The sequence below is a fragment of the Lepus europaeus genome, chromosome 7 (assembly GCF_033115175.1).
Source record: "Lepus europaeus isolate LE1 chromosome 7, mLepTim1.pri, whole genome shotgun sequence".
NCBI classification, from domain to species: domain Eukaryota; kingdom Metazoa; phylum Chordata; class Mammalia; order Lagomorpha; family Leporidae; genus Lepus; species Lepus europaeus.
The window spans coordinates 113,899,368-113,922,410 of record NC_084833.1 but is presented as its reverse complement, the minus strand read 5'-3'; the positions used below and the strand labels follow the sequence as shown (position 1 = coordinate 113,922,410).

General features: G+C 51.8%; 1 protein-coding gene across 4 annotated transcripts in view; it reads right to left on the bottom strand.

The window, feature by feature from the left end:
• PKNOX2 (PBX/knotted 1 homeobox 2) overlaps positions 1-19,248 on the bottom strand; it is a 268,446-nt gene extending 249,198 nt beyond the window's left edge. For 3 of the 4 annotated variants that reach the window (XM_062197279.1, XM_062197278.1, XM_062197282.1), the window contains exon 1: positions 19,173-19,248. The gene's annotated coding sequence lies outside the window, so the exon portion shown is untranslated. Of the gene's footprint in view, positions 1-17,772; positions 17,793-19,172 lie in introns of those variants that run through there. The other variant, XM_062197281.1, reaches the window with a different exon arrangement.
• Between the last annotated feature and the right edge of the window lie 3,795 nt (positions 19,249-23,043).

Genomic DNA, 23,043 nt, shown 5'->3' with positions numbered 1-23,043 from the left:
TGAAAAATCTTGGAAATTGGTGGTATTTGCCCAACATGGTGAAAATAATTAATGCCACTGGGCCGGCGCCGCAGCTCACTAGGCTAATCCTCCGCCTTGTGGCGCCGGCACACTGGGTTCTAGTCCCGGTCGGGGCACCGATCCTGTCCCGGTTGCCCCTCTTCCAGGCCAGCTCTCTGCTGTGGCCAGGGAGTGCAGTGGAGGATGGCCCAAGTGCTTGGGCCCTGCACCCCATGGGAGACCAGGAGAAGCACCTGGCTCCTGGCTTCAGATCAGCGCTGTGCGCCGGCCGCGGCGGCCATTGGAGGATGAACCAACGGCAAAGGAAGACCTTTCTATCTCTCTCTCTCTCTCACTGTCCACTCTGCCTGTCAAAAATAAAAAAAAAAAGAAAAGAAAAGAAAAAAAAAGAAAATAATTAATGCCACTGAACTGACCACTAAAAATGGCTTTAGCATGGCAATTATTACATCTATTTTGCCACCAAAAAACGACAAAAGCAAAGGTAGGATGTAACTATTCAATTTCTCATGTGAAATTAAATTTGAATCCAAAGAACCTAGCAAAGCAAATGAAACTAAATTTATTCTAAGCTCAAACTCAGTCACTGTGAAGGTGCATAGGCTGTGCTAGAACCTCAACCCAGACAGAGGCCCAGGGTCACCGTGCACATAGCTATGGGACTGAGGACCCCAAACACACTCCAGGAGGGAAGGGCCAGGGGTGCTGCTTGCTTTCTTCGGAGATACTGGAATCAGAGACTCACAAAATGCAGCCACTCAGTGAATGTTATTGAGCACCTTCTACATACCAGGTGCTGCACACAGAATGGTGAACAGTGAGTCGCTGCCTGAGGAACTTGAATTTGGCCTATCCTCTGAGGTCTGAGCAAGAGCGGCCTAGAGTCCTGGACCTTGCTCCACTGTCAGCTGACTCTGTTCATGGTTTGGTTTTGGGTTTCCAGTGAAAAGACCATGTGGAGCGCAGAGCACTGCACAGAAGAGAAACGGTGTTGTCCTTTCTACTATTATCACTAGGGCATCCTAGGGCTTCTTGGAAAATGCCAGCCTCCAACCCAAGGCCAGGGAAAAGAGAGAGGCTTCCTAAGTACGGGGAGAAGAGATTCCAAGATGGGAACAAGAAACAGCAATGGGCAGGTGCAAGTTCCTGAGGCTCAAGCCTCTATTCACAAGGGGTTAGGGCTGTGATGTCTCAGGAGCAAGCCGCCTTTCTTCTCTCCAGGACGGCTGGTGGGCTCAGTGCCCCACCACATAAAAGTGCCTTTGCTCACACACACCCTCATTTATAGCTCCCATCTTTCCATCTATTCAATGCCACACAACCTTCAAAGCCTGGCTCATGGGGTACAGGGTTCTAGAAAAAGTTTAGATGCAGATAGGCCTGGATTCCAATCCAACCTTACCAGCTATGCAGTTTGAGTCTTTGCCAAATGTAAAAATGGAGACACATCCTCACATTCCCAGAACACGTAAGGACACAGCGTCATGTCTCCCATGAAGTCTCCTCTGCAGCCCATTTGATCTCTCCCACCTCTGGGAGGATCACTATTAATATTAATATATTAATACTAATTTGTGATAACCACTTTCCTGTATTGTTATGAAACCAAGAGGATATAACGTAATTTCTCATGATTGCCTCCCCACTCAAACTTTATGCTTTTGCACTTAGAGATCAAGCCTTGCCTCCTTCTGTCTCCTTCCGTTTTGGGTGCTAAGTTGGTTGAAAATATACTTGAGGCAATGTAGGACCCTCAGGCATTAGAAGAAATATCCACAAGAAACAACACATTTGGTTCAGAGTCATAGCCCATTCATGCTCTCTGCTCAGGATGTAACCATTCCCTGTCCATAGTGTCCCTTAATGAACACTCTATTCTTAGTGAATGAAATGACCCTGGATCATAGAGGTCACTTATACTGCTAATTCAAGAAAATAGTTGATCTGGAAAAAAATCATCTCTTGTTGTGAGTTTTAGAATATCTTTAGAACTGGTGTTTCTCTTCCTAATTCAGTGTGACTGTTAAAAAGAGTCAATGCAAAAAAATTAATTAAAAAAAATCAATGTCTCATAAGCACAGGTCACCCTCCACTGGGGACAGGTGGCCCAGAAGTAGACTAAAGTGAGAGAGGGGAGCTGGCCAGGAACTTTAACTGTCACCAACAATTTCCAGAGTGGCCAAGCTATAGTCAAAAACAGCTTTGTTGAATGCTGCAGTCATCATTAGCCACGTCCCCTGGAGTTGAAGGGAGTTCCCCAGCCTATTGGACCAGGAGGTTCCCTGGGTGAGCCTGGATGCATTACCATGTCCCTGGGTCTCATGGCCCTCACCTCAGAGAAGGCTGGGTGAACCAGGGGCTCTCCACCCTCCCTCCTGCAAGTCTGGTGGATTCCCGACAGAAATGAACCTTCCTATTTCCCAGAAAGTCAAGTGAAGAAGACGGGAGGACACACTTAGAGCCCCAGAAGGGTGGTCATCAGCAAAGCCTCAAGGGCAGGGACAGTAGCAGGTCACCTGTCTTGCTCTCTCTCTCTCCACAAGAAAGCCCAAGGGTCCTTCTCAGGGCCTGGATGAAGTTGCTGTCAGGCCCAGATATGACCATGAAGCAGCTGATGTGGAGTATCTGGGAAAGCCTTACCCTAGCCCAACCTCTCCCAGTAGAGTGGCTATACCCCATCCCATCCTGAACACTGAGAGTAAAAGGAATTGTCCCAGAGGTTTAGCCTGTGAGCAACACCTGTTATGTGCCAGATACTTCAAATGCCACAGGCCATTGGAGTGCCCGACAGCACCAGGACAGTTATGCAGTCCCCATGTTCACAAACGAGGACCCTAAGACACTTGGTCAAAGTCCAGCTGAGGAGTACACAGCAGATGGGATTAGAACTCTGATCTACCTGAGACAAAGGCTTTTTTGCTTTAACCAGGCCTTCCACTGATTTCTGACCATTGCTGGAAGATCCAGAAGCTAAATGGAGGGAGCACCAGGACAGCCTTCAGTGGGTACAACATCCCCCAGCCTCACAACCTCCTCTCCCTCCCCACTGCCTAATAGGGTGGCCAGCTGTCCCTGGTACCTGATACCCAAGGGCTGACTTTCAGTGCTAACATCATTATAGTCCTGGGCAAACCAAGAATGTTGGCCACCCTGTGACTGTATCTTCCTTACACATTGTGGCTCCAAAAGAAATCTATTTTCAGAATTCAAACATAATTGAGGGTCATTGTCAATGACTGGTTCTCTTAGAGTAGCTTTCGGCCTGACCCCTAGCCAGCCCCAAAGGGCAGCTCACACACCAAAAACCCCTTTCTGTGTCTCAGCTGCAACAGAAGACCAAGAGCAGCCAGTCTAGGTTGAGCTGGGGCTTGAGGGCAGCAAACACAAGAGAGGAGGTGCTCCATAGGGAAGCCAAATGAGCCAGATTCTTTTAAGACATTGAAAGCCTCCATCAAATGCTCACTACACCCACCTAGTGGAGGGTTACTAGCCCATTTTACAGATGGAACAGCCTCAGTCTCAGAGGTTCTTCTCAGAAGCCCAGAAATCGAAGAAGCATGGCTCCTGAGAATCTCACCCAGAAAACTCCTCCTCCAAACTAGGCAGAGTCCCTGTACCACAAAGCCCATGGAGAACTATTCCCATTGGAGTGGGGGTTCAAACCAGGGCCAGGTCCTCTTCTCAGCCTTGCTGGGTCACTGGTGGATGGCCTTGCTCACGTCTACCATCTTCAAATGCATGCACTAAGCAAGGAAGGGACATATCTATCCTCACCTCAAGTCCCTCAGCACGTGCTCTCAACCACGGCTCCCTCCCCACCGAGGATAGAAACCCAAGAAAGCAAAGCCCCTCTGCTGCTACCCAAACCCTCCTCTCGCTCAGACAGCAGCTGATGCAGGAAGCCACCTGACCTCGCACCACTGCCTCATGCTGCCTCTGCAGTCATGTACTGAATATTATTTAACCTAATGAACAGGAGGATGTGGATAGGTGAGAGACAGCCCGGGTTCAAATCCCAGGTCCCCAACTTACTAGCTGTGTGGATTGATGCCTCCAGTTACTCAATGTGAAACAGGAATGGCATCGTCTTCACAGAGCGGTCAGTGAGTTCACAGGCATCCAGTGTTTAGAACAGTGTCAGGTATATGGTAGACACTTCATACACGTTTACCGTTATTAGTATTTTAATGTGAATATTGATATTGGTGAAGCTAGACTAGACGTTCCTGAAGTGCAGGCCAGAATCTGATACTTCTGTGCATCCCCATGTGAGGCAGACTGGCACCAAGTTCAGAGATGAGCAATCACTTCCGGTTCATCCATTGCACTTCCTAGCTCTGGGGAGAGGTGTATGTTTGCCCATCAGTGGCTTAGAGCTGCCTTTTACCAGCAGCCCCCAAGATGGCCCCAAAATTATAGCCCCTCAGGCCGTGTGGCCTCAGGAGTAGAATTTAAGGAAGCCAGGCCCCTCAGTGCAAATCCCTCTTCCCCTAAGAGCTGTGTCATGCAGAAAAGAGAGACTCTCCCTGGAGAGAATCCAGGGAGGCCTCGGTTCCCATCCTGACTGTGCTGTGTGACCTTCCACAGGGGGTTTATCCTCTCTAGGCTTCTGTTTTTTTAAGTTGTTAAATGAGAAGGTTGCCCATTTCAGAGTAAGAGGAAAAGCACCTCTTTTAAAAAAATATTTTTTTATTTGAAAGAGAGACAGGCAGACAAATCTTCCATTCACTAGTTCACTCCCCAAATGCCAGGACCAGCTGGGGCTGAGCGAGGCTGAAGTCACATATCCTGAACTCAATACACTCCCATGTCTGTGGCAGGGACCCAAATTCTTGAGCCATTTCCTGCAGCCTCTCGGGGTGTGCATTAGCAGGAAGCTGGAACTGGAAGCACAGCCAAGACTCAAACCCAAGCACTCCCATATGGGATGCAGGCATTCAATGCCAAACATCGTCCCCGGAAAAAGCATCTTTGAATGTTACATCATTTCACAAATGACCAGCTTTCCTTACTAGCTCATTCACTCATTCCCCAAACACTGCCTGGGCTTTTACTACAGGTGAGCACTATTCTGGGTTATAATAAAGAAAATAAAAGAGGCAAAATCTGATAATAGCTCCGGAGAAAAACAAAGATGGGTAGGGATAGTCAAGGATGAAATAAAAGGGATTTGATTTTAGATAGGGCCTGCAGGGAAGGCCTTGCTGACAGGTTGGCATCGGGGTGGAAATCCAGAAAAAACAAGGGAGTTAACCATGCTGATATCTGGGGAAGGAGTTACAGTTGTTCTTCCATATTCACCAATAAAACACAGAGCCACAATATTAGAGAGAAAATGGTGTCTGTACTGAACATATTTTCCTGTCTTTATTGCCCAAACAATACACATAGTAACTATTTATCCAGCATCTACATTGTATTAAATGTTATAAGTAGCCAGAGATGCTTTAAAGTATAGGGGAGGTGAGGGTGGGCATTCGGTGCAGTGGTCAGACGCTGTTGGAGACACCCCCATCCCATATCAGAGTGCCTGGGTTCAAGTTTTTGATCTGCTCCCACTTCCAGTTTCCTGGGGGCAGCAGGTGATGGCTTGAGTACTTGGGTCCCTATCACCCCATGGGAGACCAAGTTGAGTTCTGGGCTTCAGCCTGGCCCAGTTCCAACTGCTGCAAGCATTTGGAGAGAGAACCAATGGGTAGAAGAGCTGTGTGTGTGTGTGTGTGTATGTGTCTCTGCCTATCTTTTCAAATAAAATGAAAAAAAAAAAACTTTGTTGAATTTCTAAAATATAAACTATATAGGAGTATGCATTTAAGCTAGATGAGAGGACCTCAAAAAGTTCATGGAATGATGGAATTAAAAGATCAGTTTATTCAGGTGCAAAATAATTGAAATCTATGTGCAGTCCTTTCACAACACACATTTCCCATGAGATTTTCATTTTTGTTTTTTTAAATATTTACTTATTTATTTGAAAGGCTGAGTTACAGACAGAGACTCTTCCATCCACTGGTCCACTGACTTTCCAAATGGCCACAACAGCTAGGACTGGGCCAGGTCAAAACCTGGAACCTGGAACTCCATCTGGGTCTCCCAAGTGAGTGTAGGGGCCCAAGCACTCAGGCCATCCTCCACATTCATAGGAAACTCAATAGGAAGTGGAACAGCCAGGACATGAACCAGCACTCATACGGGATGCCTACATCACAGTTGGTGTCTTAACTCACCCTGGCACAGTACTGGGCCCTATCCTTTGGAAGATCCCTTGTATCCAAATCCTACTCCTCTTAAGGCACTTGAGTACCCTCAGATTTCAGCCTGGGGGGGGGGGGGGCAAATGGTCCTCAGTGTTACCAGAGGGAAGATGTGGCCTTGGTCACTCAGCCACTGCCCCAAGCCCTCAAAAGACAACGTCATGTTGACTCACTACCCTGTAAGAGAAACAGCCAGATCTAATAAGCATCCTTTCCCATGGGTGGTGCTGAGAAAAAAGGGCCAAATCATTTCTGTCCACCTTGCAGCCGCTGCCTACGAGGACCTCCTAGAAATCACACTCAATTAGGACCTGAATGTGAACATCATCAGAGACCCCCAACCCTGGAGCTGCAGGAAGGATGGGGAATGGGTTCCCTGCATTTCCTAAAGGCTCCTCCTGAAATCTATGCCTGCAAACAGCACAGGATGGTGTGCTATGGGGAAGAGCCATGGGGCAGCATCCACTGCCCTCCACGACACAGCCTGGACAAGGAAAGCTCAAGGGACAGCAAACTCCATAGAGTGCCCAGCATCTTCTTCTCACCTTGTTCTCCTCTCTTGCCTGGGATGGAAATAGAGTTCCCAGCCCTAACGCTAATCCTAACCCTAACCCTAACTCAGAGATGGAAGGATTGGCCTTCAGCAGAGGGACAAAACTCAGCATGAGGTCAGGCAAGGTCAGGCTTGGCCAGGCCAGGCCACCAGAATGCTTGCTCACTGCAACTGACCTTGCTCACTGCAACTTTTCCTACACACATGGGCCTGAACCCCATACCCTTGAGGATGCCCGCCAAGAAACCCCGAGGAGGTCATGCTCCATCTGCTCTCACAGCTGCCTGCACTTCTTTCCACGGTCTAACTAATAACCACCTACACAACGAGTGTCTTCCTCTCTTACAGGCTGTGAGCCCTGCCGGAGTCAGCCCATCTCTCTGGTTCGTGGTCACACCCCCAGTAACCCCACAAACTCTGATATATGTGAGGTGCTCAGTAAAAATACATTGAGCAACTGTTACTGGCTTGGAAGAAGCTGAGGCCAGGCCACCCCTCGCCCACTGCCCAGGCAGGCCCCAAAAAGCCTTTTGTGTAGGGTTAGACAGTGGAGCCTGAAAGTGAACAACCACCGCCGGCACACAGTAGGCACACAGTTCAGGCTGGCTGACTCTGAGCTGGTATCTGCAAAACCATGGCGCATTCAGGGGTCCCAGAGGCAACCGTTCATGCCACAGCCATGGGGCAGTCTTGGAAAACCATTCTGCCAGCTATTAATCACTTAAAGATGGTTGCCATCACACTATGAGGGCTAGAGGGAGGGTGTGTTTGTGTGTGTGTTCATTCTAAATTAACAAGAAACATGAGTCTGTGCCAACCAACTTTCTCCCCCACATACGACATGCTAGGCACCGTGTAGATGCTTCTGCTTATGTCTATACAACGTGGATATAACATCCACATATGTTACCTCATTCGATATTCACCTCCACCCTGACACGAGGTGTTATCAACACCTGCTGACCGATGAGGAACCTGAGATCAGCTTTTAAGGTCACACAGGGAGCACAGGACTGAGTGAAGGCTCGAGGCTGGGCCTTTGGCTTGTTCCCCACTGGCCTGCCTCAGTCACCCTTCTTGTCACAGCACAATCTCCTTACCCAGGACCCACCCAAGCCAGATCCCTATCTTACACTGATTAATGTACAGGAAGCACAGAAGCATGTAGTCTCAGATGGGGAAGACAAGGAACCCAGCAACTTCTCCCAAACCACACAACTCTCTAGAGCAGGCAGCAAGTGGAACCAGAAAGACCACTGGACCCAGAACCACACATAACCATGACCTTGAGCAAATTCTCTCTGAGCCTCAGTTTCCTACTTGAGACGGCAGTGAGGATTCAATAAGATGGTGGTGAGAGCTGCCAGCTCGGAGCCCATTGCAAAGTCAGCACATAGGGACGGAACCTCCACTTGTCTGTGGACTTTGTAGAAGAAGCCACCCAGAAGTCACAGAGCTCAGGAAATTTCCTTCTCTTGCCTTTCTCCACACGCTGGCTATAGCAGCTTGTCCTCTCCCTCTCCAGAGTCCAGCCCCTCCCGAGTCAGGCCAGGGGTGCCAGCCCCAGGACTCTGTGCAGCAAGAATGCTGGGGAAGTTCCCTCTTCCTGCCAGCAGCTAAGGGTACTCCCCAGAGAATCGCCTGGGAACAGAATTCTCCTTCCATCCTTCTCTTCAAACCCAGTGGAAACAACTTTGAAAAGCATTCCAGGAGACCAGATGTCCAGCTGGAAAGGGCCTCCCTGACAATCTGGAAGTCAGCAGGAGTTAGCAGTCTCCATCGCATTGCCCCTGAGAGGCTCTGATGAATGGGGGTAACTTCCCAGGGGGAGCTATGCCGGTGCAAGAGAGAAAGCCAGATTCTCTGGGAACAGGCATCAGGGAAGCCTGGAAGGATCCCACTGAGCTCCTGGGCTAGCCTCCAGAACTGATCTCCCAAGTCAAGAGTGCCCAGGGAAACCTCTGCCCTACTAAGAAGAGCTGTCTCCTCCCAGGGTTGGGAGGGGCAGAAAAGGAGAGAGGCCAGGAGGTCCCTCTACCCTTGCTACCTAGGTCAGAGGGGAGCTGGGGTCTTGAACCCCCACACCACCAGGTTGTCCCGCCTGATTTATGTCCCAGGTTCCTCCCAGCCCCTGCATCCAAATAAATGAGGCCTGACTGCCATCACATGCACATGTTCCCATGCCCTAACTTCAGGTGGACCAAGACCTACCTCTAGTGTCCCACCACCTTCCCCAAACGCACGGAGCCCGAAGGACTGAACCTCACATTTCAGCCTGGAGAGCCCACAGCCTCATGGGATGACAGAGCTGGAAGAGACTATACAGATCATCTGGTGCAGCCTCCTTGCTGGTAAGGTGAGGAGGCTGAGGCCCTAAGAGGTGAAGAGCTACGTCAAGGTCACACTGCTTGTTCTCAGTTCCCTTGTGTTTGCTCCGTCTGCCCAAGAAAAACACGTGGCTTCTAAAGGATGAGGCCGCTCAGGCTCCAGGGCACTCTAATGGGTATTAATTAAACAGTGGGCTCAGGCCACGCTTGCTGACTGATGGACGAATCCTTGGGGAGGGCACGGTAGTGAGAACAAGCAGCTGTCACCATGGGACACTGGGCACACACCCTGGCTCTCCGAGTTTGTGCCCTCCTGCCCCTGGGCCTGAGCCAGAGGCTACAAGTTACACAGAAGATTCTCACCTGAGAAACGGCAGAAACAACTCAAGGGGAGGGAACACACCATATTTGTCATGGAATAGAGCAGTGCACAGTGACAGTGTTCTGATGGACCAAAGACAAAAGAAGCCCTAGGCTGGGGCTTGCTCCCCACTACTCTCCCACACACCTGTTGTGCTACTCTGGAATGAGGGAGACTGTCCCTCTTCTTACCTAACAGGAATTAGACAGACCCTACCACCAACGTGCTTAATTCTCCATGTCTATCAGGATGGTGAGCACTCCCTCCTTGGATCACCCATGTGCGCTACACTCTGAGCCTCAGTTTATCTTATCTGTAAAAGGATGCTACAATACCCATGGTGTCTGCTTCGCAGAGTCAAGAAGTTCAAAGGCAGGCATATGAGAATGAGCTTTATCAGGAATAAAACTCATGTTCACCATGAGCTGACCTTGTGCCAACCACTTTTAGAGATTTCTCTTTGCATTTTTCACAACAGTCCTACATGTGCTTCCTGTTACTATTACCCTCATTTCAAAGTTAAGGACATGGAGGCTCAGAGAGGCTAAGTGAGGGGCCCAAGGACACACTACTTAGTAGTCTTAAAACCAGGGTCGGAACCCAGACTCAGACTCTAAGCTTCTCTTCCTTTCCTTCCCCCAATTCTGCTCTGTCTCAACAACAACAGAAACAACAACAAAAACATTAAAGGAAGTCATTTGGCTCAGTGGTTAAGATGCAAGATAAGATATCCACATTCCACTTCATAGTGCCTGGGTTCAAGACTCAGTTAGACTCCTGATTCAGGCTTCCCACCAAAGTGCACACTGGAAGGCAGCAGGTGATAGCTCAAGTACTTGGGTCCCTGCCACCCAGGTGGGAGACCTGCATTGAGTTCCTGGCTCCTGGCTTCAAGTTGTCCCAAAATGTTCCAGTCATTTTGGGGAATGAACCAGCCAATGCAATCTCTATCTCTTTCTCTCTCTCTCTCTCTCTCTCTCTCTCTCTCTCTCTCTCTCCCTCCCTCCCTCTCTCTCTCCCTCTCTCTCTCTCTCTCCCTCCCTTCCTCCCTCCCTCCCTCCCTCTCTCCCACCTTCCCTTCTTCGCTCCCTCCCTCCCTAGCAAATAAATACAATAAAAACAAATAATATTTTTAGGAAAAGATAAATGCTGCTTTTCATGAAGAAGCCAGGTAATCATCAGACTGGAAGCGTTGCCTCATAGAGTCAGCCTCTTTGGTTGAGACACATCCATTTGCCCAGGGAAAGCCTCAGGAGAGGCAAAGTCAGCTCCCTCAGCACATTAAGATCCTCCAACCCAGGCGCAACCCAGGGACCATTCTCTGGCAGTCTGTGCCTTCGCAGCTCCTATATGTTGTTATGATGCTGTGCTTGGGTTTGTCACAACAGTGGTTATCTCAAGGATCAATTCATGAAGCAACCCAGGTGGGTGGAAACACAGAACCTCTGAGCTTTGAGCTGAAGGAGAGCTCTGAGAGTGAGTTCAAGCCCCTCATTAGATAAGTGAGGACACAGACATTCAGTGACGGTGAGCCACTTGTTAAAGGTCGCACAGCCAGTCGGCAGCCAAGTCCAGCATAGAATTCACCATCCTAGGACTCCACATCCCCATCTTTATCCTCTCCACCATCCTACCACAAGGTCTGCTCACCATCCCTGAGAGGGAAGAGGGCCAGGGGCGGGCCTGTAGTCTTCTCTCTGTGCTTAGGAAAAGCAGGGTATCAGGAAAGACAGCAGTGGTGTAGCCAGGAATAAAATGAACTTGTTTGCCTCAAGCATGAACTCATGAGCTCAAGTTCTACCCACTGGGGCTGGCCCTGTGGTACAGTAGGCTTAAGCCTCTGCCTGTAGTGCCGGCATTCCATATGGGTGCTGGTTTGTGTCATGGCTGCTCCTCTTCTGCTCCAGCTCTCTGCTATGGCCTGAAAAAGCAGTAGTAGATGGCCCTAGTGCTTGGGCCGCTGCACTTGTGTGGGAGGCCCAGAAGAAGCTCCTGGCTCCTGGCTTTGGATTGGCCCAGCTTCGCCGTTGTGGCCATCTGGGGAGTGCACCAGCTGATGGAAGACCTCTCTCTGTCTCTCCCACCCTCTCTTTGTAACTCTACCTCTCAAATAAATAAAGAAATCTAAAAAAAAAAAAAAAAAAAAAAAAACAACTCTACCCACTGACTTCAACAGAAGTCCCTCAATGTGCTAGAGAAGCTGCCACAACCAGAAGGCCTATGTGGTAGTCCTGGGCAGTGACTACCACTTCTGGCCACCTGGAACAGGCAGAGGAGCTGAGCTCTTCCTTCTAGCTCAGGCTGCTCCCAGCAATCCCCAGGAGAGCATGGTGACCCGGGAGTCTCACGTTTCAGCCCTCCATGAACACTCTGCAGAGAACGCACCTCCCTTCAGAAGCCAGCACTGGTTAAGGGCACTCTGTCCTGCTTACTCCACCATTCCACTTGCTTTTGCCACGTTTGGTTATCAAGTGGTTGGTGCCTTCTGTCATGTCACCTCTGTGTGTCCCTACATCGCCTGTCGTGTGCCCATGTGTGCTGTCTCCTCTCCTCACCACTTCCAACTGTCCTCAGGGTCTAGGCATCTACTTTCTACCAGAGCTGTTGCCAGGGTGAGGGTGGAGGTGGGGTGCCGGGTCTGCACACAGCAGCCAGCATCAGGGCACAATATCCACCAGCCACTTAGCCACGTTTGGTGGTGGTGCCAGTGACCTGTGAAAGGGCCCAAGTTTTGTGTCCTAGGGAAGCAAAAAGGAAAAAGAAGGAGGATGCTGAATCATTTGCCAACTGGATCATCAGCTCTAAAATAAGGTGGGGGAGGACAGCTCACGGTTCCAGACCCTGTCCAGGTGCTTCACGCGTTCTCTCCATGCACTTTCATTTCCCAACTTAATTTACAGGTGGGGAAACAGTCAGAGATGTTAAGAAACTTGTCTAAATCCATACAATGAGTAAGCAGTAGAGTTGGGCTCCAAAATGCAGTCTTGTCTGATGCTAAAGCCCACACTCTCCACTACCCCCACAGCAAGCAAGCTCCTTAAGGACAGACGTCATGGAGACGGTGTTTCTTTGGCTTATTTCTGCTGCCATTGCCTCTATCCCTAAGACTGTGCCAGCCATATAGAAGACACTCAGTACAAATGTGCAGAATGGAGGAACAAAGGAATGTATGAAAATCGTGCTGCTCTCCCAAACATGGGAAGGGGACACAGGCTCCTGACGCTTGATGACCGGGCTCTAGAAAGCACCCCGAATATTAGGGTGCCTCCAAAGGCCAGGTGAACGTGGCTGGGTTTACTAGGTATGGGATGGATGTAGGAGGAGAAGCACAAGTTGAACACAAAAGACTAAGACTAGGTCCCAATGAAGTGGGGAGGGTGTAAAAGCCTCCTTGGTGGCCTGCTGACTCTACAGCCATTTTGTGACCCCTCTAGATCTCGCCCCTCCCCCACTCCACCTCCTGCATCCTCCCTTCTCCCTCCCCCATTGCCTTGACTGAGCAGCACTGAAATTGGCCACATTCCTACTAAACACAGAACTAACAGTTACGCCACCCACTCTGGCCCCATCCGAACCCTCCAGAGCCTGCTCCAGGCCCCAGGGCCAGCTGCTTTTCTCCACATTCCAGCCAAAAATAATACAAGAACGAAGCTGTTTGGTGGAGACTTAATCTAATCTTCATTGCTTCAGTTTTAAAATATCCTACGCGGTTTAGGGTTTCTTATTACACACAGGGATGTGTTTTTAGTGAGATAGGTCTTAGCAGCAACGGCCTTCTTGTAATTAGAAACCCAGGCAGGCAGGGCCTGTGGCAAGGCATCCAAGGCAAACAGCAGATTCCCCTGAAGACACCACGTTTGCAGCAAGCTCTTCCCAAGCTCCACTTTCCCGGCGTGAGATAGACGGAGCTGGCCCAAGATTCGTTCTGCCTCACTACTGGGGATCCTGGAAGAATTCTGGTAGGAAAACTGTGCCCTCCAACTGTTTGCTCCTTCTGTCCCTAGCCTGTGTCTCTTGGCCCACTCCCAACCAAAATCAAGACTAAAGTATTGCCTGACACTGGCTAGGAAGAATATGTGGAGGGAAAAAAAAAAAAATCACCTCCCAAGGAATCCACCTGGATCAGGGAGAGGGAAAAACAAGCGTTGTCCTGGAACCACATCTCCAGAATCAGGGCTAACTTTTCAGGCACTGAGAGAAAAGAGTCTACACGCGCTTATACGCTTTGGTAGACGTGCCAGTGTAACTTCAGGAGCTTCCTGGTCCAGGATCTGCTTTGATCTGCTAGCATGGAGACTGCCAAGTGAGGTTCAGGCTGTGGCTAGACCAGCCCCCATCCCCCCAGCCAGACCAGATGTCACACCGGTCAGGGCTCTGGCCTGGTCTTTCCGGTGGCATAAAGGCTAGGGGCTGCCATTCTAAGAGGTGATCATCTGTGTTCATTTGCGGTATGAAGGCGACCCCAGGCACCACCACGAGGGAAGAACCAGGCCATTCCCTTGATTCAGCCCTAACTGCCCCTCTTGGTAAAGCGTAGGTGGTTTGTGGAATCGCAGCAGGGTTTTCAAATTCTGGGATGTAAAGAAAAACAAGAATTCAGATCCTACACCAAAGTCCGAGAACTATAATAGCCGAGGAAAAAAGAGCCAGGCAAGGAAGAAAACACACAGAAAAATGTGACTTTGCCCCTGAAAAGCCTCTGTCCCCCATTTTATTATGTAGAATGCTCTCTCTGCTTGATACAGGTTGTGCTACACTCCTCGTGCCCGCCAAGGACTGGGTGTGATAGGGGACCCTCCGGGATCAGGACTGTGCGGCAGGGTAGTAACAGGACATAAAACTGCCAGGCTCCTGGATTCTAGCCTAAACACTAGCTCAGCACACTGACCTGCCAACCACCATTATCTCCTGACCACTTCCCTCCCTCCTTCCTCCCTTGCCCACCAGGTATTAGATTTAATTAAATTAACAGATCCTCATCACAACCACTCTGGCCATGCTGCCTGGGTAGAGAGAGCCCAGCACATGCACATGCAACTCCTCCCTCTAAATTCTGCTCCTCCATAGAATTCAGTCTTCAACAAGTCACAGATCTCATGTGAAGTGTTTTACACAAAGCGTGGCGTGCTGGCTAGACTGGAGGCTAGCAAGGGCTCGCGGCCGATTTCATTTTCCCAATCATTTCCTCTGCGATGTCGTTTTCACCCTCTCCGTGCTGGGATCTGCATTTTGCTGGATCCAGGCTCCTTGCTTCACATGCCGTCACCTCCAGCAATTGCATCACACATTTATATATATCTCACAGCATCGCAGTCCTTGTGCCACACAGCACAGGAAAAGGGAAAACTTATAACAGCATTTCTCACCCTCCTCGAACTAATTTAGCAAATGTGCTCCAGATTAAATAAATCGGGAACAAAAGTCTGAAATTGGAGACAGGGTTTGAGAAAGGTGGTGTGTGGGGGGAGTAAGGGGTGGCTAAATAAATTGCAAGGAAATCTTGCAACATGTTGGAAGCCTATAAATTTTATTGGTTGTTTCTTTAATAAAAACAAATTCGACTGCTAACAACACAGTATTAATAAGCTTCAAACATTTCAAAATCTCATTTGCCCCTGTTCTACTGCTGTTTATGCTGCGCGATACATTCATGAAGAGTAAGGAAGTCAGGTTGATCGGTTTGGTTTGGTTCCTGAATCAGGCTAATAGAGACCCTTTGAAAACCCAGCCTTTTTGCTTTCGAGGCATGCCTTGGTCTCTAATGAGTTACAGCTCTAGGTTGAAGATGGACATGGCAGAAAGAAATTTAACACACACTCTGGTGCACCCATAAACTTCAAGGCCAAGGGAGAGGAGGTATGTTTCCAGTTAAGCTAGAACTCCATGAATCCAGGATCCTCCACTCACAAGACAGTAATTCTCCTTATTTCATCACTAACTTACTTCAAATGTGTTTATACAATTTATGGCTACTGAACTTCCAGGCAACTGGTGTAGAGTTAATGAAACACAGCTTGGAGAAGCTTTGAGCTTTGAACAACTAACCACAGTTTAAATGGTTACGACATGCGGTCAGAGCCACAGCACAGCCCCACTGCAGTTTTTGTGTTAGGACCTAGTCAAAAACCTTGTCATCTCACCTTTTGTGCCAAATAGATGGAAAAAGGAAAAGGCACTGGAAAATAGCCGGCCTTGTTCCTTCTGGAGGCTTCCCGGCCATTTAAACACATTTATCTGAGCCCCTCCCCGACCAGGGCTCGAGTAAATACTTTAGTTGCAGTTTGAATTGGCAACGGGGCTGAAATCCTGAAATCCAGTTTGGGTTTAATTGAACAGGGTCAAGCCTATCTAAAGCAAGGGAGAAACGGGGTCCCGAGGTGGGAGGGGGGGAGGCACCAAGCAACCTTTAAACCAGCGAAAGCTCAAAAGGCAATACAGGAAAGCCAGATGAAACTGGACTGGGAACAGAGGCAAACTTGTCTTTCTGAATGAGTCCGACAGGGACTTTTACTACGAATCTTCATTGTCACACCACGTCCTCCCTCGAGCTCTGTCCATGTGGGAACTCTTGCAAGCTCCCTTTTTCTAAACAGGTCCATTTTGGAAGAGTAAAGGGGAGGTACCCGGTTTGCCATTGCCGCACAATAAAAGCGCCTTCTGAAAGCAGCACTTTCATTAACCTAAAGCGATCTATAGACTTAAAAGCAGAGAGCAGTAAACTCACAGAAAGGATCATAAAACAGCCAGTCTCAAGTTGGGTACACTTCGGTGCAATTTGCACGAGGCATTTTACTGAGAGCGGTGGCCGGGCCCATCTCTCCCTGGTAACCCCCAGCCCCTTATTCTGAGCAGTTACTCTTTCTCCCTCGGCTTTCATGCCTTTTCGCTCTCACAAAGGGGAGGCGGGGTGACCGGGGAGCCTCAGTGGGGTCACGGCTCCCTCCCCCCTCCCCTGCCCCGGGCTCTCGGCGGGAGCGAGCGCGCGCACGAATTCCAAGCCTGCAAAACAACAGCCTGGGAGCTCGGGCCGCTGCGCCGGTCGCCGCGCCCCGGGCCGCCGCGGCCACTCGGGGGTCGCGCGTCTTCTGTGTCATTTAATGGGGTGCGAGGGCTGGGAGGATGGGCCTAAGACTGCAAGCAGGAAATTTCAAATCCTCCTCCATTCCACCCCTAACACACGCTCTCCCTAGTTGATCACCTCCTGGGTGGGGACCTCTCCCCACCTCGCCACGTACCCCGAGCCAGGCCGGAGCCACGGGGGTGCAACTCTGGACGGAAATGACGAGTCCAGAGGCGAGAGACACCCCCGCCCCCAACTTCCACCAAGGTTGTGGGGCTTGAGAAGGCCGGAATGGCAGAGTGCGCAGGAGGGCCAGGGACCGGGGCTGGCTTCGTCGTGTTGTGTTTGGACACCATCATTTTCTCGATTTGTGGAGAAGGACTGTAGATCTCCCTAACATGCGAAGCTTTTGGCTTCCAACAGTTGGGTAGCTTTTGAAACTCAAAAAGTCAATACCCTGGAGACGTCCCAGGAAAAGTGGGGTGAGGGCAAAGGGCTCTGAGCTTCCTCCCTCCCCGGGCGGAACATCGCACCGGTGGCCACGCTCGTGGGCTCCCCGGCTGGGCCAGGGACGCCCAGGCACCGCTTGCAGGCGAAGAGGCAGAGGCTCGGATCCTGGCGTCCAAGTTCGAGCCCGCTCTGCCCAGGGCCGTAGCCCTGGCTCCTCCGGCCCGGAGTGGCGCTCGGGGACTGACGCTGCCCCCACCCCTGCCGACCGCAGGCTGCGGCCGCTGTCGGCCGGCCACCCCCGCTCCGCCGCGCGGCGCCGCGCCCGCGCACCCCAAGTGGCTCCAGAGCCCGCTGATTCTCCAGGGTCGGTCCTGGAGTCCACTCCGCACCCAGCGATCTGCCCTGTCGCTTCCTTCGGGACGTCCCTTTGATCTGTCTGCTTCCGGGAATCTGCCTCCTAGGACCCGGTTCTGCGCTCGCAAAGTCCTCTCCTCCTCCAGATCCGCTTTCCCAGAGATGCAGCAGAAATTCGGGGCTCTCCTACCATGGCTCCAATCAACTACTTTCGTCGCCTACCTAAAATGCTTTCCTACCCGCGGATCGTCAGGACCCGCACGCGCCACCCTCCCCAAATCCCAATAGCTTCGACCCCAAGAAACAGTCAAGATCCCGTGGCGCAATCCTAAAAATGCTAGCCGTCCCTCCGACTCCAGCGTCAGATGGAACTCCGGGCCCCCAGCTCCTACCTCCAGCCCTCTGCTCTGGCCGGCGCGCGCACTACTCAGTGGCCCTTCAATCCCGGTTTTGAAGACAGCTTGGATCCTACAACCCAAACTCTAGCCTAGCCCTACAGCCCAGCCCTAATGCAGGGCCGATCCACACCCCTCTCCCTTTCCCAGCCCGGGTCTCCCCGCCGAGCGGGGACCCCCGGCTCGGTACTGAAGGGTTCCCCGGAAAGGGCGGCCCGCTTTTCTCCTTTCCTCCCGGGGGCTCGGAGCAGCGAGAGCCCCCTTGCCTAAGCCGAAAGAAACGCAAACTTTGCGCGGCCGACTCGGGACCCTGCCCCATCCCCCTCAGTTCTCTTGCTCTCGGGCGCTCTCCGTCCCCCTCTTTTACGAACTCATCTTCTAGTTCTCCAGCCAGGAGGGCTCCGGATTCCAAGCCTCGCCACCGGCCCCTACGCCTCCCCCACACCTCTCCAAGGACCCCCACCCCAATAATCAAGGCAAAGCTGGGGACCCTATAACCCGCTCCTCTCGGGCTTGAGTCCCTGAGCGTGGCCTCTCGGGTCCCGGCTTCCCTGACTCCAATCGTATTCAGCCGTCCCCACTGATCCTCCAGAAAACCCCGCACTCGCTCTGCCTCCCCAGGCCCGGCCGGTCGTGGACTCGGTTCCCAGACTTCAGCCGCCCAGCCCCAGAGTGGGGCCGCTCCCGCTTCCAGCCGCTCGAAGGCAGCTCCAGGCGGGTGGCGCCGAGCGAACGCCGGCCCGAAGGTCTCCCGATGTAGGGAGAAAGGGGCCCCGTAGCCGGTCCGCCTTTCCCAACCCCAAGACGCCTGCACCGGAGCTTTGGCCGGTGCGCGGCTCCCTATTCTCTCGGTCCCCGGGTCCCCGGGGCTCGCGGCGCACTGCTCCCCGCCCTCCCGCTACGAGGTCCGGGGCCCGCGGCGATCGGCGTCCGCAGCCCGGCCCCTGGCATCTGCGGACAATGCGCGCCCGGCACGGGCCCGAGCGCGGCGAGGCGGCGGCGGCGGCGGCGGGGCTGCGCGCGGGCCGGGCCGGGACGCGGGCGGGCCCTGCCGCTCTCGCCCGGCCTCGCCGCCCCTCGCTCGGCTTCTCTCGGCGCTCTCCCGGCGCTTCCCCAGCTTCTCTCTGCACGCTCCCGCCGTCCCTCTCTGCTCGCTGCCTCCCTCCTCCCTGCTGCCTCCCTCTCTCTCCTCCCTGCTGCCTCCCTCTCTCCCTCTCTCCTCCTTGCCCTGTCGCAATGAATAATACTCTGGCTTGGGGACTGGAATAAAACACACGCGCTCTGAGGCAGCCGCCCGCAGCAGCAGCAGCAGCAGCAGCCGCGCCGCCGCCGCCGCCGCCGCCGCGCCGCCGCCGCCTGCAAAAGCGTCTCTGACATGGAAATGAATGACAGCTTACCTGATGCCAATCTTCATCAGACTGACACCGGCGTGACAACACAGCCTATACTTCCCAGCACTGCTCGGGACGTCAGCGGCACAGGGACCCGCCCCCCGGAGCCCCCCCTTCGCACACCTCCCCTCTCCCCACTCCCCCTTCTCCCCACCCCCCACCCCACCCACTCCGGGCCGGCCCGCTTCGCAGCCGAGCCGCCGCCGAGTGTCTCCCTCTGCTGGAGGCTCCTCGGCCGCGTCGGGGCGGGCCTGCGCCCGCTGACGGAGTCGCAAAAGGCGCGGGGGCCGCCGCCTGCGACCGTGAGGTTGCCTCAGACGCCCAGCGCGGCGGACCCCGGGGAACCCGGGAGCACCCTCCGCCTTCCCCCTCCCCCACGCCAAGTCCTTCTTAGCGAGCGACCGAGGCAGCGGTTACAGACATCCGGGGCTGAGGGGACCGGAGTGAGGTGAAATTTTCTGCGGACCCCAAGAGAACTCCCCAGAAATTATGAAACTCAGAGCTGCCTCTGAGAAACCCTTCCCTCCTCCCCATGCCTGCCTGGCTGGCCTCATTTTTATGATTGCATTTGAATAATTCTCATTACCCTGGCCCCAGAAAGGTGTTCCGGTGACACTCTGGTTCGTTATTGCTACTCTCCAGAGCTTTTTCTGCTGTGGGCTTCCTGGGGCGTTTGGCTCACGGAGTTGGGGGGACAGTATAATGGGATGGGGCAGCGTAGGCCTCGTCGGTAAACGACCTCTTTGCAAATGTCAGGCGAGACGGTTCTAAGCCCTTGCTATTTCCATTCTAAAAAGCGCTTGGTAAACTCCCCGGAGTTGTTCTGGGAGCACAGTAACAGAAAGGGAGAGACGGGGTGGGCTTCTCAGCCCAGGCCTGCTGGCCTGGCCCCTCCCAGAAGAAGAGGGTGTAGGCACACGGCCCCCTCCAGAGGCAGCCTCCTGGCTTCCACAACTCAGCACGTGGCCCTCTCCCTAAAGGAAGAAGAGAGCCCCTTCTTTCCCCGGGAGTTTGCTGCTTGCTCGCGGCCCAGGAGCCATTTCAGCCACAGTCGGGTAGCCGGTGATCCTCTGACCCCAGAACAGGAAGGGGACGTGGGTAAAGCCGGGACAAAGACAGGAGGCAAGGAGTGGAGGGCAGAAAGTGAAAGCCAGGTCTTCAGTATGGAATCTGACCTGAGACGGCACAGGCTGCAGGGTAGCTCTTTTCCGGGCCTCTGGGCCACTGGTCACCACTGCCCTGGTCATGGGCAAAATGAGAGCCCTCAGCATGGCTCAGAGGATGCACTAGAGAACTTCTTGGGTCACGCCCCAGATACGTTACTGTTTGCCCAGATCCTCCTCTTACCCTCAACATCCCCCTGCAAAGTTGCCTGTGGAAAAACTCTTCACCCATAGCCCGGTTATAGACAGAGCTGGATCCTCTCACCTTCACACGGAACCTCTGAAGACGTGGCTAGGTGGATTTATGTCACCCCAGCCTCTGATCTGTGGTCAGAGACTCTGGCTGCTGACAGCGTAATCGCCATTATATATTATACATTGTATAATAATATAATAATAATGAATGCACTTGCCCTTTTTATGTGGTTCAGAAGCAGTCAGATTCGCCAACCCAGAGGCTGGAGGTCAGCTGCCAGAAACTCTCAGAGGGAAACCCTCTTAGATATGGGAGGGGGGAGGGGCGATCCATTCTCGAGTTCCCAGGATTTCTGGTGGGGGAAGGGAGGCTTCTCTGCTTCCTGTGCCTCCCAGTGAGTTGCTGCGGCCTGTGAGTCAGAGGGGAGAATCGGGCTGAATGTAAATACTCAAAGCGGTCTGAGAGGTGTCCCTGAGCTGTGACTAGAACTTCAGGCAACAGCCATGCATTGCTGATGCATACTCACCATACCTGCATTTTCCAAAATCCAGCAGGGTGTCCCACTTTTTCTAGACAGGGCACATCCATGGCCATGGAATATTCAATTTTGCAGTCTTTTCGAATGCTATGCTTTCCACTAATACCCTTTTGGTGCTTTAAAGTGTACATTGTCATTTTAAGTAAATGTATCCAGCTTTGACTATTTTTGTAATTTGCAAAAGCTTAAAAAAGGATCATCAAAAATGCAGCCATCCTTTTTATAATCATTCCAAGCAAATATTTGCCCTGTACCCACTGGAAGTTCAGCTGTATGCTGGTTCTAGGGATGGATAACAGAGACAAATACACATGTGTTACAGTTCCTTGTCCTCAAGGAGCTTTTGTTCTGGTTGAGGAAGACAAAGCACCAATATATAAAACATTAAAGAACAGCCACACAAGAACCCACATAAGACACAGGTAAAAACAGCAACAAATGGGTCGTCCAGCTGTCAAATTTCATGAGTCCCACATCCAACTTTGGGTCCGGCCTGTGAGAAGAGAGGGGATAGAGTAAAAATGGAGAACTCACTGCAGATACTTAGCAAGTTCTTCCCCATCATTGCAGTGAGGATGAACCGGTATGTATGTCACAGAGCTCATCAATATAATGGCCATCCAGGAGTTCTTGCAAATGCCAGTCATCACACCTTGACATTCCTTTATGCTTGATACTGGCCCCTCTCTTCACCCTACCTGCACTTCCTTAGTCTTTAGGATACACAGTTCACACCTGCCCGGTGTATATGTGATCAACTACACAACTGAATCCTGCCTGCGCCACTCAAGGAAAAAAAAAACATTTAAGACAGATCTGTTTGAGTCTGCTTGAGCTGCCATAACAAAACACCACAGACTGGATGCTTTGAACAGCACATGTTTATTTCTCACAGTTCTGGAGGAGGGAAGTCGAAAATCAAGGTGCCAGCAGGATTGGTTTCTGGTGAGGCCTCTCTCCTGGCTTGCACATGCACCTGCTCATGATGTCCTCACACGCCCTTCCTCCCTGCATGTGGCAAGAGAGCGAGCTCTGGTGTCTCTTCTTCCTCTATAAGAAGTGCAGTAGTATTGGATCAGGGTCCCACTGTTAAGACTTCATTGAACTTTAATTACCTCTGGAAAGGCCCTGTTTCCGAATGCAATAACGTGGTGGGGATAGGGCCTCTACATGTGAATCTGTGGTTGGGGGAGAACCATCCAGTTCATGATACTGTCGAACAAATAATTCCTATAATTCTCTAAGGAATTACCGCTTTTTAAAAAGATTTATTTACGGGGCTGGCGCTGTGGCACAGCGAGTTAAAGCCTGGCCTGAAGCGCCAGCATCCCATATGAGTGCCGGTTTGAGTCCTGGGTGCTTCTCTTCCAATCAGCTCTCTGCTGTGGCCTGAGAAAGCAGTAGAAGATGGCCAAAGTACTTGGGCCCTGCACCATGTGGAAGACCTGGAAGAAGCTCCTGACTCCTGGCCTCAGAAGTGCGCAGCTCCAGCATTGTGGCCACCTGGGGAGTGAACCAGCGGATAGAAGACCTCTCTGTCTGTAACTGTGTCTTTATTAATTTATTTGAAAGTCATAGTTACAGAGAGAGACAGAGATCTTCCATCTGCTGATTCACTCCCCAAATGGCTGTAACAGCCAGAGCTGGACTGATCTGAAGCCAGGGAGCCAGGAACCAGGAACTTTTTCCTGGTCTCTCACATGAGTGCAGGGCCCAAGCATTTGGGACATCTTCCACTGTTTTCTCCAGGCCATTACAGGGAGCCTTACAGAAGTGGAGCAGCTGGAACACAAACTAGCTCCTATATGGGATGCTGGCATCACAAGCGCTAGTGGAGGCTTTACCTGCTAGGCCACAACATCAGCCCCTCTAAGGAATTGTTTTTAATGAATCTTGATAGACTAAGAGCTCCTTGAGGAGGGGACAATATCATATTTCATCTTAGGTCCCAAAAACTTTGCACAGTGTCCCATACAGAAA